This window comes from Triturus cristatus, chromosome 5_1, assembly GCF_964204655.1.
Source record: "Triturus cristatus chromosome 5_1, aTriCri1.1, whole genome shotgun sequence".
NCBI classification, from domain to species: domain Eukaryota; kingdom Metazoa; phylum Chordata; class Amphibia; order Caudata; family Salamandridae; genus Triturus; species Triturus cristatus.
In genome coordinates, this window is record NC_140587.1 from 511,530,308 (window position 1) to 511,552,280 (window position 21,973).

The window sequence follows — 21,973 nt, forward strand, 5'->3', positions numbered from 1 at the left end:
GCAGTGGACAGAGACATGTGAGGGGTGGGTGCCTATCACTCCCAGCAGTGGACAGAGACATGTGAGGGGTGGGTGCAGAGGAATACCAGCAGTGGACAGAGACATGTGAGGGGTGGGTGCCTATCACTCCCAGCAGTGGACAGAGACATGTGAGGGGTGGGTACAGAGGACTCCCAGCAGTGGACAGAGACATGTGAGGGGTGGGTGCCTATCACTCCCAGCAGTGGACAGAGACATGTGAGGGGTGGGTGCAGAGGAATACCAGCAGTGGACAGAGACATGTGAGGGATGGGTGCCTATCACTCCCAGCAGTGGACAGAGACATGTGAGGGGTGGGTGCAGAGGACTCCCAGCAGTGGACAGAGACATGGGGGTGGGTGCCTATCACTCCCAGCAGTGGACAGAGACATGGGGGTGGGTGCCTATCACTCCCAGCAGTGGACAGAGACATGTCAGGGGTGGGTGCAGAGGAATACCAGCAGTGGACAGAGATATGTGAGGGGTGGGTGCAGAGGACTCCCAGCAGTGGACAGAGACATGTGAGGGGTGGGTGCCTATCACTCCCAGCAGTGGACAGAGACATGTGAGGGGTGGGTGCAGAGGACTCCCAGCAGTGGACAGAGACATGTGAGGGGTGGGTGCCTATCACTCCCAGCAGTGGACAGAGACATGTGAGGGGTGGTTGCAGAGGAATACCAGCAGTGGACAGGGACATGTGAGGGGTGGGTGCCTATCACTCCCAGCAGTGGACAGACACATGTGAGGGGTGGGTGCAGAGGACTCCCAGCAGTGGACAGAGACATGGGGGTGGGTGCAGAGGAATACCAGCAGTGGACAGAGACATGTGAGAGGTGGGTGCCTATCACTCCCAGCAGTGGGCAGAGACATGTGAGGGGTGGGTGCAGAGGACTCCCAGCAGTGGACAGAGACATGTGAGGGCTGGGTGCCTATCACTCCCAGCAGTGGACAGAGACATGTGAGGGGTGGGTGCAGAGGAATACCAGCAGTGGACAGGGACATGTGAAGGGAGGCTGCCTATCACTCCCAGCAGTGGACAGACACATGTGAGGGGTGGGTGCAGAGGACTCCCAGCAGTGGACAGAGACATGGGGGTGGGTGCAGAGGAATACCAGCAGTGGACAGAGACATGTGAGAGGTGGGTGCCTATCACTCCCAGCAGTGGGCAGAGACATGTGAGGGGTGGGTGCAGAGGACTCCCAGCAGTGGACAGAGACATATGAGGGGTGGGTGCCTATCACTCCCAGCAGTGGACAGAGACATGTGAGGGGTGGGTGCAGAGGAATACCAGCAGTGGACAGAGACATGTGAGGGGTGGGTGCCTATCACTCCCAGCAGTAGACAGAGACATGTGAGGGGTGGGTACAGAGGACTCCCAGCAGTGGACAGAGACATGTGAGGGGTGGGTGCCTATCACTCCCAGCAGTGGACAGAGACATGTGAGGGGTGGGTGCAGAGGAATACCAGCAGTGGACAGAGACATGTGAGGGATGGGTGCCTATCACTCCGAGCAGTGGACAGAGACATGTGAGGGGTGGGTGCAGAGGACTCCCAGCAGTGGACAGAGACATGGGGGTGGGTGCCTATCACTCCCAGCAGTGGACAGAGACATGGGGGGGGGGTGCCTATCACTCCCAGCAGTGGACAGAGACATGTGAGGGGTGGGTGCAGAGGAATACCAGCAGTGGACGGAGACATGTGAGGGGTGGGTGCAGAGGACTCCCAGCAGTGGACAGAGACATGTGAGGGGTGGGTGCCTATCACTCCCAGCAGTGGACAGAGACATGTGAGGGGTGGGTGCAGAGGACTCCCAGCAGTGGACAGAGACATGTGAGGGGTGGGTGCCTATCACTCCCAGCAGTGGACAGAGACATGTGAGGGGTGGTTGCAGAGGAATACCAGCAGTGGACAGGGACATGTGAGGGGTGGGTGCCTATCACTCCCAGCAGTGGACAGACACATGTGAGGGGTGGGTGCAGAGGACTCCCAGCAGTGGACAGAGACATGGGGGTGGGTGCAGAGGAATACCAGCAGTGGACAGAGACATGTGAGGGGTGGGTGCCTATCACTCCCAGCAGTGGACAGAGACATGTGAGGGGTGGGTGCAGAGGACTCCCAGCAGTGGACAGAGACATGGGGGTGGGTGCCTATCACTCCCAGCAGTGGACAGAGACATGTCAGGGGTGGGTGCAGAGGACTCCCAGCAGTGGACAGAGACATGTGAGGGGTGGGTGCCTATCACTCCCAGCAGTGGACAGAGACATGTGAGGGGTGGGTGCAGAGGACTCCCAGCAGTGGACAGAGACATGTGAGGGGTGGGTGCCTATCTCTCCCAGCAGTGGACAGAGACATGTGAGGGGTGGGTGCAGAGGAATACCAGCAGTGGACAGAGACATTTGAGGGGGGGTTGCCTATCACTCCCAGCAGTGGACAGAGACATGTGAGGGGTGGATGCAGAGGACTCCCAGCAGTGGACAGAGACATGTGTGGGGTGGGTGCAGAGGAATACCAGCAGTGGACAGAGACATGTGAGGGGTGGGTACCTATCACTCCCAGCAGTGGACAGAGACATGTGAGGGGTGGGTGCAGAGGACTCCCAGCAGTGGACAGAGACATGGGGGTGGGTGCAGAGGAATACCAGCAGTGGACAGAGACATGTGAGGGGTGGGTGCCTTTCACTCCCAGCAGTGGACAGAGACATGTGAGGGGTGGGTGCAGAGGACTCCCAGCAGTGGACAGAGACATGGGGATGGGTGCAGAGGAATACCAGCAGTGGACAGAGACATGTGAGGGGTGGGTGCCTATCACTCCCAGCAGTGGACTGAGACATGTGAGGGGTGGGTGCAGAGGAATACCAGCAGTGGACAGAGACATGTGAGGGGTGGGTGCCTATCACTCCCAGCAGTGGACAGAGACATGTGAGGGGTGGGTGCAGAGGACTCCCAGCAGTGGACAGAGACATGGGGATGGGTGCAGACGAATACCAGCAGTGGACAGAGACATGTGAGGGGTGGGTACCTATCACTCCCAGCAGTGGACAGAGACATGTGAGGGGTGGGTGCAGAGGACTCCCAGCAGTGGACAGAGACATGGGGGTGGGTGCAGAGGAATACCAGCAGTGGACAGAGACATGTGAGGGGTGGGTGCCTTTCACTCCCAGCAGTGGACAGAGACATGTGAGGGGTGGGTGCAGAGGACTCCCAGCAGTGGACAGAGACATGGGGATGGGTGCAGAGGAATACCAGCAGTGGACAGAGACATGTGAGGGGTGGGTGCCTATCACTCCCAGCAGTGGACTGAGACATGTGAGGGGTGGGTGCAGAGGAATACCAGCAGTGGACAGAGACATGTGAGGGGTGGGTGCCTATCACTCCCAGCAGTGGACAGAGACATGTGAGGGGTGGGTGCAGAGGACTCCCAGCAGTGGACAGAGACATGGGGGTGGGTGGCTATCACTCCCAGCAGTGGACAGAGACATGGGGGTGGGTGCCTATCACTCCCAGCAGTGGACAGAGACATGTGAGAGGTGGGTGCAGAGGACTCCCAGCAGTGGACAGAGACATGGGGTGGGTGCAGAGGAATACCAGCAGTGGAAAGAGACATGTGAGGGGTGGGTGCCTATCACTCCCAGCAGTGGACAGAGTCATGGGGGTGTGTACATCATGATCAGATGAGCACAACTCCATGGGTGTATGTACGCATCCCTAATGTTCGACTATGTTGATAGTGCCATAACAACACATCACTGACAGCAGTGACCCACTCCCATGAGGATGGATGTCCTTCCCCCACTGCATGACACAACACATGTGGGTGTGAGGACAAATGACACATGCATACCCACCCCTGGCGGATGCAGCACAATACACACACAGAGATCATGCCACAAGACAGTATACTCATGTCAATGCCCACTACACTAAGAGAGCCAAAGGGAACACACACTGTCACGCACATCCCAGGACTGATAGGAATGTACAGGTGCTGGGACAGGCACCAAGATGTTGACTCTCATGGAAGGAATAGGGTAGACTTCCCACAGATACAATGCCCACAATTGTCAGTCAGGTACTCAAATACCCTGCAGAACAAGTACCAAATGTGTGCTAGGCTGGGATAACACGCATACATAGTGTGGAAAATGCTGAATGTCGCCATTAAGGCATGACAACATACTCAATACACAAGTACAGTGACTAGCAAGGATGGCACAGAGGATGCAGCCGGAGACATTGCTGAGCAGGTATGGCCATAGTTGAAGGGATCCGTCACCAACAAAGGAAATGTAGACACAGGTCAGCACAACAAAAGTGCAACTCCCTGCAGGGTAGATGTCAGGTGCCACAGAGGAAGGAACAGTCCTTGGGACAATGTCTCCAAACACAAATAGCACACACGACCAAATATACTTTGCAGAGACATTGTGATTGCACGAATATACCATGGTCCACCCCATTAGCATCAGACTACAACTTTTTCCTGAAACATAACACATTACCACCACCCCAACTCCGGGACCATCAGCACCCACATCAATACCTGAAATGCAAATGTGTTCAAACTGAAATGAAAATGCTTTATTCAGCATTAAATGAAAATGTAGTTAAGGACACTATTTACAAAGGCACATGGCCAGTCCAGATCTGAAGTCCTTGGGGGGGGGACACATGGCCACACGTCTCCCCTAGCTTGCCTGCACATTAGAACTCTCAGGTTCGTCGACTGGGGGGGGCATCATGTGGGGAAGGACCAGGCACCGCAGGGACAGGAGGTGGAAGGGTAGGTGTGGTGGGTGCAGGGACGGACGCCTCCACCACAGGGGGTGGGGCAGCGCCAAAGGTGGAGGTCAGCTCGGTGCTGCACACTGCTGCCAGGTCGTCCAGCGTCTCTCCTTCACCCGAAGAAAACACAGCCTCAAAGGAGGGGGTGGGGGTCGGAGTGATGGGGTGCAGCGCTACTGGGGGAGGTGGGGGACAGGGGGGGACTCAACTCCCCTACTCGTGGAGTGCCGTTCCCGTTTGCGGGCTGGAGAGCCAGAGGGGCTGAGGCCCAGCACAGCCAAGTAGGCCTCTTTATCAGGATGTGTGGTAGGGGAGCCGAGGGGAGTGCCTTTGGAGGGACTGGTTAGTGCGCCATGCGGCCTCGGACTGTGGCTGCGTGTATGCCTGTGTGCCCCAGACCCAGTGGGTGTGCCCTCATCCCCCTGAGTGTGCGTGCCAGGAGGAGTGCGCTTGCCCTTACGTGGTGGTGTGCTGCCTGTGTCTGGTGGGGTGCGTGCTTGTGAATGTCTGTGTGTGCTTGGGACAGGTATGGGAGTGGGAAGTGTGGATGGTGCAGGGGTAGGGGGGGACGAAGCGCTGCAGGAGACTCAATGCTGCCGTCATTGAAGAGTCCATGGACCTCAGCAACATCCGTTGGTCAGACATCGCTGATGACATGCCCTCCATGTACGACACCATCTGTGTCATCATTCGGGTGTGGCCATGGAGGACATTCAGCATCGATGTCTGGCCAACCTGCAACTGCCGCAGAATGTCCACAGACTCTGCAGTGAGGGCAGCAGGGGGGACAGGGGCAGGGGGTGCGGTGCCTGGCACGAAGGAGACACGGTGTTGCCTAGGACGGTCAGAAGGGACCGGAGCAACTGGGAGGGCGGTGATGGGAATGGAGGGGGCGGTGACAGATGTAGTGCTGCTGCCAGGTGTCGAAGCAGCCTCCGCCCCCTGGAGGAGTTCAGCATCGGACCCGTCAGCGTCGTAGTCAGTGTTGTCACTAGACAGGTCCTCCGCCTGACTCCCCTCGCCCTCCGTGCCACTTGCTCCCGCAGACTCGGCAGCAGTGGTGGCAACGGTGCTGGATCCCTCCTACACGTCCGTGCAGGTGTCTCCCTCGGTGTCCTCCGATGATGCTGTGGGCACGGTGAAGAGACAGAAAATAATCAGTCACCTGTATACAAGAGACACATGAGTCCAAATAAAAATGTCACAGTGCATATCAGGAAATGCATCATGAGTAACATCTAGAATAGTCCGCACATATGTAACCCTGCACTCCCCAGTTGGTTGACCCACCATGACACTTGGAAACAATGGAGATCATGACACAACAGCAAAAAACTTGATATCGAATTATACTGAGAAGCTAGTGTCTGGGAACAGTTGAGCACAGCAAGAATATGAATCCATGCCACCTCTTGTTCACTGTGAACGAAACAGTATTGGTGCACCCAAGGCCAAATAACACACCTCAATGCTGAAGGTGTCCCCACACTCTGAGACCTGTGAGTACTTAGGAAACCATAGCCAAAAATATTGCAATCCCTTGGGACTCACAACACTTTACACAATGTACATGTTTAGAATGTGTGAATGTGCCACTTTGTGAACAGAAGACACATCTGCCTGTATGACAGAAGTCACACAATTATGTGCACACAAAAATACATTTACACAGTCATTGTATGAGCTGGCAGCCGAATTCTAAAAAGCCACTATAAATAAGAAATGGGGTATCAGTAAGTACATATACATGGCACCACGGTGGTCTGGATGAGTTGACACTCGTAAGTTTGTATCAGCAACAACCAAGGACTTACACACATGCAAACACACTGTGTGAACATGGAAATGTTTAATCAGAAAACAAGTGGTAATCAAACTGTGCCTTCCAGTAAAATGTGCCAGCGTGTCCAAGGAAAGTGTAAGAGTACTTTATTTTGCACTTCCCTGGGAGACATCTGTCATGCAGGCACATTATTTTCCTTCACAACCAACTAGCAAAAAGAAGCATATGAAACATTGAGACATGTTGACAAGTGTAGTGAGTGCCAAGGTACAATACTTATTGACTAAAAACTTGAATCATGCCACCTGTCACATGGACATCCGTACCATGATGACACAGTTGGCAACACATCTGACCCACTGCCTGTCATGTGGAGTGGCACACATGTCCAAACACAGGACAATGCATTAGCTAATGGGCCTGCAAAGTGTCGGGATAAGGAGCACCTGCACTGAGGAGACACCCTCATGGCAAGCAAGAATGTCCACACAGATGTCAGCACACACAGACCAAACTACGTAGCATCTCGACCACACACTGGTGGCAAAAATGGATGAGCATGAGCCATGTATTTACATTTTTGACACATGCTGCAAAGCAAAAACATTAAACCCAGCACAACATGACTGGGTCACTGCATGTTGAGTGTCTGTCCAGACAATTATCACACACAGGTCAGACCCGGCAAGGAGACATAAGGTTTGGACATGTAGGCCTTGCCCGTACAAACCCCCCATACCTGAGACAATGTTATTGAGACAGATCCTGAAGTTACACCTCTTAATCTGGGTTTACTCAAATGTGCATCAAGAATTCCTAAATGTACTCCACATCACCTCGTGAGGCTGCCAACACATATTTGTGACCAACAACCATCAACAGATAGTTGTACATAGACACACAGGCACTGCCCAGTGTGAGGATGCACAAGCAAAATGGGGTCAGCCTGTACAATGGGCACATGTAGCACACTTTAGATAAATACGAATGAGGGCAGGGAACTATGCCACAGAGGCTGAACACACAGAGAATGGGCACAGTGTTGGATGGCACACATGATTCCGATGCAAGGGTGGCTTAGGGGACTCTAGTGGGAACACTGCCCCATGGTTCTGGAATTATCTGACTGTAACATGAGCTACCGTCCCGGCACTATGCATATCTCCCACTCATGCACATCATGTCTGAGGCCACAACATCTGCAAGTCTATTCATTAGAAAAATCACACTCCTATGTTGAGACTCAGTATCATTGCCAACTAATATGGACCCCCAAATGACTGAACAGGACAGAGCACAGGCAAGGTAACAACACATGTCTCAGACCCCGCCCCCCCCCCATGATGCAGAAAGCAATGTGCACTTGGATTAACTGGCAGCCTAGATGACCATGTGCAATAGTGATTACACACAGACTAGGGAACACATGTCAAGGAGGGGAAGGGAGGAGGAACAGCACCGTTTGACTTTGGGGGACAGGATATGCACTGCACAAATTAACCCTCGCTGTGTATCCAGGCGACTGAGCACTTCCAAAAGCTGGTGACACACAACAAACACACATGTACCTACCCCCTTCCTGCTGCTGCAACTCCTGTAACCGCCTATCCAAGTCAGGGAAGACCACCGCCAGGACACGCTTCATCTGTTGGGTCAGTCGTCGGCCCCCGCGGTGCTTGTGTGGAGGTGAGTCTTTCAGCTGCCACCGGGCGATCATCCGGGTCCAGCACCGGATGTCCTGCCAGGGTTTCCTCACCTGGGCGAGGCGCCGACTGCGACCCTCCACAGATCTCACGGCCCTGACGGCCCGCTTCCATATCTCCCCCTTGGCGTAGGCAGTTACCTGTGAGGATGACAAAGTGAGACAACATCACTACACTTGCTCCATGTCACAGAGACACACATTTGAACATCTTTGATATGTTGAACAGGGCATAGTATGCTGGCAACAAATAGCACCTTTGTCATAGGGACATTAGCCTATGTGGAAGCCCCAATGCACTACATGGCATTGAAGGTCCACAGGTGGCATGAGGGGTGCAACACACTCCATGATCATGGCACACGCTGTGCATCACATGCAACACCAGGCTGATGGACAGCACCTCCAAGCAGTCACATGCCCCAGGCCACTGACGCAACCTCAGCAGAATACACAGACACACACAGGCACAGATCAATCACCTGCCATTGGCTACAGCGGATACAAACCTCACTCTGCACATGTGCCACTTGCCTGTGGGGTGTCACAGGTGTGGTGCTAGCTCAGCAAGTCAGATACTCTGCACGGCTTACTTCTCAGATGGGTGGAGCTGTTGCCTCCTCCATGCAGCTGTGGTGCAACACTCTCACCACAGCTCCACTCAACTCACACACATCTGTGGGTACAGTCACCTGTCACACCGGGGGGGGCAGGGAATCACCTCCGGACAATAGGACAAAAATTGCCCTAAGGATTGGGCAGGCTGAATGTGCCATGCACTATGCAGTGAATGTCACAGTAAGCACAATGTAAGTGAGGAGTACACACAGGAACTAAATCATGCTCTGCATGGGAGACATAAGCCATTCCCCCTGGGACCCACTCTAAACAACATTGCATGTCTGTCACACCTGGACACAATGCCAGAAGTGACAGTCACAAAAAAGGTGCACAGTCAAAGCTAGTGGAGTCAGCACTCACCTGCTCCCCTGGTCTCCCATACAGGCTGGGGTACTGTGGGAGGATGACATCAAGCAATGCCTCATTCTCCTCATGGGTGAAAGGCTGGGCCCTCTCCACAGACCCTGACATAGTGCTAGAGGAAGCACAAGCAGCAGCAGTGGTGTCGAGTGAAAGGTAGTGCAGGCAAGTGCCCTCTCATGGGTTCTGGCTGACTTATATCTGCCTTGCTGGGTTGTTTCATTTACAGGAGTACAGAGTGATTGGTCAGTCTCATTTGCATCCTACGTTTCCTCCAATCCTTTTAAGCATACCCCAGTGAGGTCCTTTGCATGGTTCAAAATTTGAGCATGATGTGAAGTCAACAACCACTTTGCAACATTATATTTAGTTGCCAACTGCCTATTCCAGGCCACATGATTGAAAATGTTAACTTGAAAATCGGTATCCATGACAACCAGCATGCATTTAGGCCCTAATACTTGTCCCTCATGTGTCCCTATGTAATTTAGCTATCCACACACAGGTACGGTGCGTTTCACACATACTCTTACCGCACCAGTTGCACAGTGCGTTTGACACGTATGTGTACGACCAGTGTGTACACCTACGTGTACTACCAGTGTGTACACGTACGTGGACTACCAGTGTGTATATGTACATGTACGACCAGTGTGTACACCTACGTGTACTACCAGTGTGTACACGTACGTGGACTACGGTCGTACACGTATGTGTACACACTGCTCGTACACGTACGTGTACACACTGGTCATACATGTAGGACCGTAGTCCACGTACGTGTACACACTGGTAGTACACGCATGTGTGCACACTGGTAGTGTGTACACACTGGTAGTACATGTACGTGTACACACTGGTCATACACGTATGTGTACACACTGGTAGTCCACATACGTGTACACACTGGTCGTACACGTACGTGTACAACCAGTGTGTACACCTACGTGTACTACTAGTGTGTACGCGTACGTGGACTACGGTAGTACATGTACGTGTACTACCAGTGTGTACACCTACGTGTACTACCAGTGTGTACACGTACGTGGACTACCAGTGTGTACACGTACGTGTATGACCAGTGTGTACACCTATGTGTACTACCAGTGTGTACACATACGTGGACTACCAGTGTGTACACGTACATGTACGACCAGTGTGTACATGTATGTGGACTACGGTCGTACACGTACGTATACAAGCAGTGTGTACACGTATGTGTGTACGTGTACACACTGCTCATACACGTACGTGTACGACCATAGTCCACATACGTGGACACTCTGGTAGTACACGTAGGTGTACACACTGGTCGTACACGTACGTGTACACACTGGTAGTCCACGTACGTGTACACACTGGTAGTACATGTAGGTGTACACACTGGTCGTACACGTACGTGTACGACCGTAGTCCACGTACGTGTACACACTGGTAGTACACGACCAGTGTGTATACCTACGTGTACTACCAGTGTGTACACATACGTGGACTACGGTCGTACATGTACGCGTACTACCAGTGTGTACACGTACGTGTACACACTGGTCGTACACATACGTGTACGACCAGTGTGTACACCTACGTGTACTACCAGTGTGTCCACGTACGTGGACTATCAGTGTGTACATGTACGCGTACGACCAGTGTTTACACCTACGTGTACTACCAGTGTGTACACGTACGTGGACTACTAGTGTGTACACGTACGTGTACGACCAGTGTGTAAACCTACGTGTACTACCAGTGTGTACATGTATGTGGACTACGGTCGTACACGTATCATACACTTACGTGTACGACCGTAGTCCACGTACGTGTACACTCTGGTAGTACACATAGGTGTACACACTGGTCGTACACGTACGTGTACACACTGGTAGTCCACGTACGTGTACACACTGGTAGTACACGTAGGTGTACACACTGGTCGTACATGTACGTGTACGACCGTAGTCCACGTACGTGTACACACTGGTAGTACACGTACATGTGTACGGTCCGTACACACACCCATACTCCGGCAGGAACACCAATGTGATGATACAGACCGTTCACACGCCCTCAGAGCGTGTGTACGGTGCGTTTCACAGCTTACACAGGTGATAGGAGGCGCACACAAATGGAATGGAGGTGTCAGACTCGTGCACGGCTGTACATCAAGTCATAGTCATTGCAGTCCTTCATGTGCAGGGCCTAGGTGTGTCAGGCAGTGATGTGGCACATGTCTCCTCATGTTTTAGCACAATAGATGTGTGATGACCTGTGTACACATGTCATGTGTGATGGGGCAGTATGTGGCACACTTCCCCTTCCCACTTTGCACATGTGTGCATGTAGTACAAACGTGTCAAGCACTGCATCACTGGTATGGCACAGTCACCGACACCCGCAAATGTCCCCTGATGCCAGGGACAGGGACACTAACACCTGACATCTAAGTACCAGAGTGCCCCGATGTGACTATGTCCTGTGTGTGTCATGTGTTCCCATGAGCTTGCTGTTGTTGTTCCGTCAACTGCATCTGCTGTTGCTGCATCCAACATGTGTCTGTGTGTAGATGGGCATGGCACACATATATGCACACCATGCCACATGTGGATTCACACGTTACGTGTGTCTGGATACTTCAAAGATGATTTTATGACATGAGGACATATCTGCACCGTATCCATGTCTGTGTTTTGGTTTTTCACGTGTACCCCTTCATCGCTATGTGTATGATCTGTACATTTCCAATGACATGTGACCTGTGCGTCTAGATTGCCGCCAGCAGTCTGTATGAGATGACATCCTTCAAATGCAAATATGTGGATGTATGTCACTCCTGTGATGTCTCTGGCTGTTCACTTACACTGGCCCACAGCTAGTTTCGGGCCATGTCATGTAGAACTTGACTATCAGCGGGTGTAGCTGGCTTTTCATAGGAGTATCACCTGGCTGGCATACGTGTCCTGGATGTATAGCATAGACCTGACTCTGTATTTAGCAGATGTGTAGTAGCAGTTGAGCATGTGCTCAGTTCATTGACATTGATGTTGTTAGGTACTCACTCTTCGTTATTCCTTCCAATTTTCTGCAGGGCACCGCCTCTCCCCCGACCAATGCCAGACTTGGCTGCCATGAGGGAACGTGACTGCATAAGACGTTACCGCTTCTCGCAACAGTTGATTGAGAACTTGACCGCAAAGCTTTAACAACTCCTCCAACCGCGACACAGGTATCCTACTGCGCTGACCCCCAAGATGAAGGTGATGGCAGCCCTACATTTTTTTGCCACCGGTATGTTTCAATTCACCATAGCTGATGTGGGTGGCATGTCACAGACCATGTTCAGCCGTGTCCTGCATGATTTTTTAGAAGCCATGTTGGAGCACCTGGATGAATTCATCCATTTTCCAACTCGTGAGCAGTTGACAGGCGTCAAGGGTGAGTTCTATGCCCTGGGAGGATGCCCCATGCCATTGGGTCTATTGATGGGACACATGTGGCTTTGGTACCACCACAGGCACAGGAGGTCGCCTATCGCAACCGTAAACATTACCACTCTATAAATGCCCTTGTGGTGTGTCTTGCTAACATGCTGATTTCCCATGTCTGTGCACGTTTTCCAGGGTCAGCACACGATGCCAACATCATGAGGCGTAGCAGGGTGCCAGGAATGATGCTGGGGCTGCACAACGAACGAGCATGTCTTGTTGGTGGGTATACTCTGTTTGTCCTTTGTTTAGCGCTATTTTTGTATCTTACGGCATCTCCTGACCCACTTCTTTATATGATGTTTCCATGTAGGTGACTCTGGCTATCCCAACATGCCATGGCTGATGACGCCCCTCCGCAACCCGAGAACAGCTGCAGATCACCGTTACAACAACGCACATGGGCAGACCAGGCGAGTGATTGAGAGGACGTTTGGCCTCCTGAAGAGCAGATTCACAAGACAGGCGGGTCCCTCCCAAATGCACCGGTGAAGGCCTGCAAGATCTTCCTCGTGTGCTGCATGCTGCACAACATGGCAGTGGAGAAGGCTGTGCCACTCATCCTGGATCCGGATGAGCAGGAACATCCACCCGTGGAGGATGAAGGGCTTGGTCACGAGGCAAGTGACGATGAGGAGGAGGAGGAGGACGACATCCGGAGTCAGCTCATACGCAACTTCTTCTCATAATGGTGAGTCCATGGGTCTGAGTGTGCATTCCTGGAGCCTTGTGTGGCATGTTTTGCAATGTGTGTATCCAGCTGACTGTATGCTAAGTGACTTAGATGTGTGCTCAGATGTGTCACTCGAGTGATGATGTCCTTCCACAAATTTTAGCTTAGACACTCAATTTTAATATACCATGGTGACACACTTATTCCTGTAGAGTAAATGACCATGCATGCGGATTACAATCTCTTCCCTCACTTCTTGTGTGTCTGTCATCCCCAGGTAGTTTCGCATGCTGTCTGCTCGTGTCATCGTTGGCCTCCCGCTATTCCTCATGAGTATTGCAACGTGTGCTGAATCAGCATCCCATGCACGGACATGGGGAAAAGTCTATTTGGTTAAGGATTGCTGCACGGCATTTTGGTGTTGGTAGGTGTTTGTGATGTGTGGGCACTGCTCCTGTGCATGTTGTGTCACTATACATACATGTCGACTCACCATGGGGCACATGACATGTTGCATGACTCCCATGTATTGATAGTCACCCTTCGTAGCAGTCATCTGTGATGGGACTGTGGATTCTGATAAAGGCATCAATGTGTGTACAACTTCCCCCCTCTGAAACATACGGGATGCTACGGCTGGACATAGTATGGGACATCCCCATTAGAGGATAAATGGGGAATTGCAACCCCTCTGTGTGCAGCAGGGGGTGTTTGGCTCACACCCTTCACTTGTGTGCCAGTTCAATGGATTTACAGCATCTGTGTTGTGAAGGGGGTGTCCAGTGTAGGTCCCACATGTTCTGCAAAATGACCTGTGAGTCTGTTCATATTTATGCATTTCCCGAGGTGTGAACCTGAGTAATAAAGGTGTACCTCACCCTCCAAGGTGCCTCATCTCTGTCAATGCTGGTCTCTTGCCACTTTGCATGCGGCATCTCTGGCATAGTTGTCAAAGATTGGGCATATGAGTCTATTTGTAGTTTAGCAACATGCATGCAGTTCTTCAGGGATTTGAATATCCATTGTGCATGATGTCCATGGTTGTGTATGTATTTGGGCATGTTGGTTGCAACAACAGACCATCAACACCTGCTGAGGGTGTGTATCCTGTGCGCAGCTCGTCCTTCAGTTTAATGATCCGGTGTCAGTCATCTTTGGGGATTGTGCATCCATTGTCCATTGCCATGGGAAACCGGACACTCCTCCTTTACATACGCCTGTTGCAGTAGTCCTTTCTGACATCCTTGTCTTTGTGTGCAACTAGTGGCATAGTTTCCAGGTCATGCCGCCTGCTGCTGCAGCCCCTGCAGCGAGGGCACAGAGAGTTTACAGATTCGGCAACACACACACCTCAAAGATGCTCCTCCCTTCCTCCCTCCACCCATTCATTTGGCTGGTATCAGCTTGTCTGTGCCACTGTTGCGCCCACGCGGTGCCAAAGGCTGGACCGTCAGCGCATGCAACGTGCACATTGCACGAACCTCATGTCCTTACATGACCCACATCACACTACAGTCTGATGTTGCAGCCACCCTCCAAGCATTGACCATCCAAGGAGCTACCGCCTGCTCTCAGGCATACCCTAGGCGCACACACGACACCTTTGCATGATGATTGTGCAACTCCAACTGCCTACAGAGCGCTGCCCCACCTTCCAGGCCCTGTCACACCACCAGGTAATGTCCCTCCTACTCCCCACCGGCTCCGTACACCAGCAAGGCCATGGGAGTGGGACTCAAGCCTTCAGCATGTAGTATAGTGGCATAATCTGGCACATGGCCCAGGTATCATCTCTCAGCGTGTCAATCCTCAATGTGTCCAGGTCCCCCTCACCGGCATCACATGCACACAGCACCTCTTCATCAGCTCGTATGCCATTGACAGCCAGGTGCTTCTCACCCTCACCAAAGACGCAGCCATTGGCAGTTCCAACATTCAAGAAGGCATGAGATCCATTGATGGATGGCTGAACATCAGCCACCTGAGGCTGAACTTGTACAGGACTGAGGTAATCATCTGAGGATTGTCCCCTTACAGGTGGGTCAACTGCTTGTGTCCCACCCGCAAGAGCCCTGCACATACACCCAGTAGCCACGCACAGAAGATGGTGTGCATCATGGATTTGTCACTCACATTTGCCATGCTAATCACCAGCATCTGTACCTCAGGGTGCTACACCCTCTGCATGATGCACATGATCCACAGATAGATCCACTCCAGGGAAAGACAGACCATGCCCCAGGACCACGACACCAGCCGTGTCAACTACTGCCCCGCCCTCTACGGAGCAAGTACATCCTAACACCCGGGAAACCAGTCCACATCCAGGCTGCATGTGCACACCTCAGCTTCAACATCCTCCGCCCCAGCCACATCACCGTCCACCAGAGATAGCTGCAATGTATCACTGTGTGCTGCAGGATGACCTTCAGACTCCTCACCCACACTCAGGAGGCAGGCCACAAACCCAGACCCCACACCAACCTTGGCCGTCTGTCATCCGAGACCCCGTTGTGCCAACTCCGTGCATCCAACCTTGCTCTGGCCACCATTCTTCACATCCACCGTACTCCAGCATGCAGGACATAGTTCTCCCACCTGACATACCTGCTACTCCCTCCCTGGCAACATCCACATGAGCCATGACCTCTACGCCTTCAGGATACTCTTCCCAATTGGTCTGTCCGCACAGTAATGCATGCCCCCCCCTCAGCAGCTTCAGGCCATCACGGGTGAGTATTGTGCTCCATGTCTGTATAGTATGATACATTGTGACCCATGTGTGTCCTGTCCCAGACTCAGATTCCAGGGTATGGATGGCTGGAGTTAGTTCAACACTCATGCATAGTTTGACATTTCCCCACACGTAGGTTGTGTACTCATGCAAAATGAATGCTACATGTAATTGTAGAAAGAGAGATTTATTCTCGGTGGGGGGGCCTGTTTAGTGTGGACAAATAGGTGCTATACAGTGTGCATAGAATCCAAAGTTCACAGGGGGAGATGGCATCCTTGTCAGTTGGAGTCATCAGAGTCCAGACCACAGTGTTGGTCATCATTGGTCAGACTGCGACCAGCAAGTCCATGTGGCAGAGAATATCATTGGATGAGGTGCTGCTGTTGCGCCAGAGGGCCAGGTGCCAGGCCAGGTGACCTGGGAGATGTGGATGGTCCGCTGCCTCTCACGGTCTTTTCCGTGGACGACTCACCTTCCTTGCGGGACCCTCAGATGCAGGCCTTGACGATGCTTGGGACGCTCCGTCGGGCGAATCTTCCTCCTCCTCCCTCCCTGTGGCTGGTGCTGGTCTTCGCCTGGTGGCACAGGGAGGGTTGCCCATGTTGTCGGCGATCCGACGGAGTGAACGGCTTATGTCCGTTTGCACTGCCAGGAGCTCAGCCAGTCTTGCCTCCATCCGTCCTTGGTGTTGTTGTTGACTGGCGTGTTGCTCGGCCTGCTGGTTCTTAATCTCGTTGAGGGTCCCCACTACCTGGCTGATGCCCCTGGTGTCACGCCGGTATGTCTCCAAGATGTGGCGTATGTGTGACATACCGGTTCCCTCAGCTGGCTGGTCAGGTTCGCGCCTCCGCCTGCCTCCACTCCCACCACCCCTGCCCACAGGAGCCTGGCCTGCCGTTGTGGGCACATCGGGTCTACCGGACCCCTGAGGGATGGCATTTGCAGGGTTGTCTGCCTCCTCCTGGGTGGCCGGAGAACCTTGTCCCTCCAGGTCAGACTGGCTCAGTTGTCCCGCGCGGGCAGGGCTCCTGGGTGTCTCCTGGGATGTGGCAAGAATGGGGGTGGTGGTTGGCACAGATGTACCTGACGCAGGTGCTGCAGGGGCTGGGTCACCAGAGGGTCCAGGTTGGTTGGGGTCATCCACAGAGTGCTGAGAGTCATCAGTGCCGGTGGGATCATCTTCCTGCCGAGCCTGGGCCTGTGATTGTACCCCCCCAGTGTTGGGGGGAGATCCATGACGTTGCCCTGTGTGTGAGAGAGAGAGACAATGTTAATGCTGTTTCATGCGACATCCATGTTTCATACATGTTCTGGATGCCACAGTTACTCCAGGTAGTTGTATGTGCCTAGCATTCACATCAATGTTCACTTGTGGATGGGTATGTTGCAGGGGACTGATTGAAAGGTTATCCAGGGTCTTTGACATGTCGCATTTGGTCTTGGATGCTTTTTTGGCTGTGGCTTGATCTTGTTGTGTCACATGTCCATTGTGAGAGTGTGTGAATCCCTTGACTGCCCCGGGGGTGTGTGCTTGTGTGAGGGGTGAGTGATCATCATTCAGGCCGACGCTGTTCAACATCCACATGGCCCCCCTCACACAAGTGGCCCGCCACCACAACCTCTAAGACATCTCCTACGCCGACGACACCCAGCTCATTCTCTCCCTCACCAAGGACCCTCACACCGCAAAGACAAACATCCACGAGGGTCTGAGGGCCATCGACGACTGGATGCGGAGTGGCCATCTGTAACTGAACTCGGACAAGACGGGGGTCATCATCCTGGGACCCACACCCTCACCCTGGGACGACTCCTGGTGGCCAATCGCTCTGGGGACATCACCGACACCCACCAAACACGCACGCAACCTAGGATTGATCCTCGCATCCTCCCTCTTCATGCCCAAGCAGGTCAACGGCGTCTCCTCCTCCTGCTACGACACCCTACGCACGTTCCGCCGGATCTACTGGTGGATCCCGACTTAAACAAGTAGAACAGTGACACAGACCCTCGTCAGCAGCTGACTGGACTACACCACTGCACTCTACGCAGGACTCCCATCCACACACCAATGGTGGCTACTAGGCTTCTGCAACGCCTCGGCACAAGTGATCGTCAACGCCCCCCGCCACAGCCACATCACCCCCCTCCTGAGAGACCTGCACTGGGTCCACATCGACAAGAGGATCACCTGTAGGCTCCTCAGCCAAGCACACATGGCACTCCACACTGCTGGACAAGCCTACCTGCACATCAGACTCAGCTTCTACACCCCCACTCGCAAGCTCCGCTCCGGAATCTTCGCCCTCGCAGCTGTCCCCCGCATCCAACCTACTCCCGCCTGCAGCAGATCCTTCTCCTACCTCGCCGCCAGGAACACCCTCCCAACCCACCTACGACTGACCCAAGACCTACTTGCCTTCTGATGACTCCTCAAGACCTGTCTCTTCGAGCAGTATTGGAACCCCCCCGCCTCAGCGCCTTGAGACCCTCACAGGTAAGTAGCGTGCCTTACAAGTACCCTGATCGATTGTTGATTGTTTTACGGTGCCTGCTGGTGGGTGTAGTGTGATTTGGCAGTTGGTCTCCCAGGTGATGTATCTGTCCCCCCATGGAGCATGCTGCCATGTCAGTGAGTGTGAGTTCCTGTCCTAGATATCTGAGCTGGTTGTGTTTGTGTTAGATTTTGCAGTTGTCACAAGAGGGCCTTGTGCTGCCAACAGCAGGGCCAAGTGTCAGCTACCTTGTCAGTACTTTGCCAGTCCCTGTGCATTGCGCATGGTGCATGTGTATGTACCTGGGCCATATGGGCTGAGGGCAATGGTGTCTGTTTCTGAGTTGTACAATATGTTTAGTGATCCCCACCCTCCCAGCATCCCGGACATCCTGTCTTGGGTTTGTGGTTTGTGTAGACTGGGACATGGCATGGCCTTGCTTTGTAAATGGGGCATACTCATGTTAGTGGCCTGAGCGTTGTTTAGAGTGTGGTTGAGTCAGGTGAGGGCTTGGGGGTAGGTGAGTGCATTTGTTGTAGTTGGGGTGTGGATGCCATTCCCCCCATGTTACGTGAGTTGTTTGTGTACTCACCAGGCTCTCGAACTCCTTCGACTCCGTGTACTCCCACCGGCAGAAGCAGGGCCATCACCTTCTCCTCCCAGGGATGGTAATGTACCGGTCTGCGGGGCAGCCCACCTCCTGTGATGTTACTCTGGGCGTATTCCTCGTTCATTTTGCGCTTGACTGCCCTGCGCAGATCGTACCACCTGGCTTGACCTTCATTCCTGGTCCTTCTGATGGGGGCAACAGCATTCACCCAATCGACGATCCTCTGCCACAGGCTAGTTTTTTGGGATATGCTGGTCTGTCTGACCAATGTTCCAAAGAGCTGTGGCTCGACTCTGATGATCAGTTGACTGGGGGTGAGTGCTTGCAATGTTCAACACTCCGTCCATCATTTCCTTTGGTTTTTGCTTTGTTCGCCATAAGTTGGCAGGGTATGCTCAGACGTGATTCCCTTGCTCACTTTGCCACTAGATTCAAGCAAGCCTGGCTGAAGACGGCTGAAATGCCAGAAACCGGTCCTAGGAAGCTTGTTTTCGGTCCAGGGAAGACATGCCTTGGCAGTTCGGGCTGGACTGTTCCCATGAGGCACAGGGTCAGACTGATTTGCATATGGCCATGTCTGAACTGGGGTGGCAGAGTGGGCTAAAGAACGGTGATGGATTAAACCCAGATCAGTTGACTGGGGGTGAGTGCTTGCAATGTTCAACACTCCGTCCATCATTTCCTTTGGTTTTTGCTTTGTTCGCCATAAGTTGTCAGGGTATGCTCAGACGTGAGTCCCTTGCTCACTTTGCCACTGGATTCAAGCAAGCCTGGCTGAAGAAGGCTGAAATGCCAGAAACCGGTCCTAGGAAGCTTGTTTCCGGTCCAGGGAAGACATGGCTTGGCAGTTCGGGCTGGACTGTTCCCATGAGGCACAGGGTCAGACTGATTTGCATATGGCCATGTCTGAACTGGGGTGGCAGAGTGGGCTAAAGAACGGTGATGGATTAAACCCAGATCAGTTGACTTGGGGTGAGTGCTTGCAATGTTCAACACTCCGTCCATCATTTCCTTTGGTTTTTGCTTTGTTCGCCATAAGTTGGCAGGGTATGCTCAGACGTGAGTCCCTTGCTCACTTTGCCACTGGATTCAAGCAAGCCTGGCTGAAGACGGCTGAAATGCCAGAAACCGGTCCTAGGAAGCTTGTTTCCGGTCCAGGGAAGACATGGCTTGGCAGTTCGGGCTGGACTGTTCCCATGAGGCACAGGGTCAGACTGATTTGCATATGGCCATGTCTGAACTGGGGTGGCAGAGTGGGCTAAAAAACGGTGATGGATTAAACCCAGATCAGTTGACTGGGGTGAGTGCTTGCAATGTTCAACACTCCGTCCATCATTTCCTTTGGTTTTTGCGTGGGGGGGTACGGCGCTTACATACACGGGTGCTGGGGTATGGCGCGTACATGCGCGGGTGCTGGGGTGGGGGGGTCCGGTGCGTACATACGCGGGTTCTGGGGTACGGCGCGTACAGGCACGGGTGCTGAGGTGGGGGGGTCCGGCACGCACATACGCGGGTGCTGGGGTACGGCGCGTACAGGCGCGGGTGCTGAGGTGGGGGGGTCCAGCGCATACATACGCGGGTGCTGGGGTACGGCACGTACATGCGCGGGTGGGGGGTCCGTACGACTCGTACCCCGGGCCCAAGTGTACCCGGGGTAGTGGTCATACAAAGTTCGCTCCGTACGGGACGTTTTCCATACTCTTGGGTATTCGGGACGCCGGTACGGATCGGACTTGTGCGCTTGGACTTCAGTTTTACGACTCGTACGTAAATCTGTCCGGGGACGTCTCGTAGACTTTTCCCGAGGCAATTCGTATGTAATTTAACGGTACGAATCGTACTTCGACGTTTGTACAGGACTTGTACGACTCGTTCGTAAAAAAATACGGATACGAGTCGTACGGGAATTTTTTTTTACCGGATCGGAATCGGCACCATAGTGTACAGTGAAATATGTGCAATGTATGCAAGCGTGTAACCCCCAACAGACTACTGATTCATCCTTGCAAAAATCTAGGTAGTATTCATGCAGTGCCCCAATCAGGCTATCTGGCTCTGTCCACTCCTGCAATTATCCTGACAGAAGCATGTTCTTATGTAATCGCTGTGCCAACACACAAGCCCTTAAAAACTCACCCTCCTGACAACTAGCAGCACTCTTACTATCTAGTCACTGTCCATATTCCTGTAGAATGCCTCAGGCATTAAGACATATAGTGCTAGAAACCCTAGGGCCCTCCCACTGGGTATCTTGGATCATTCCCCAGTGACAGTAGAGTTAATAACTTTTGAGTGCCAATCACGCACCACCCTGTCCATGAACCCTGGGTTGTTGAAGATCCTGGATGCCAAGGTGGACCTCATTAAATGCACTCAAAATTACTTTAAGGAAAATGTAGGTTCAGTGGCATCGGCACAAACGTTCTGGGAGGCGTTCAAGACGGTGATTAAGGGGCAGACCCTGGCTCTCCAAGTAGGGTACACTAAAAAACGGCAACAAAATATAGTCCAAATAGAGGGAGATCTCCAGAGACTGGAAGACGAATATAATAGGGCCCCCTCGGATGACATTAGACACCAATTGCAGCTTAAACAGGAAGAGTACCGGTCCCTGACTAGAGAAAAGCTACAAGCTAAACTCCTTCACACCACGCACACACTGTACGAAATAGGGGATAGAGCTGGGAAGTTATTGGCGTGGCTGGAGCGGAAGG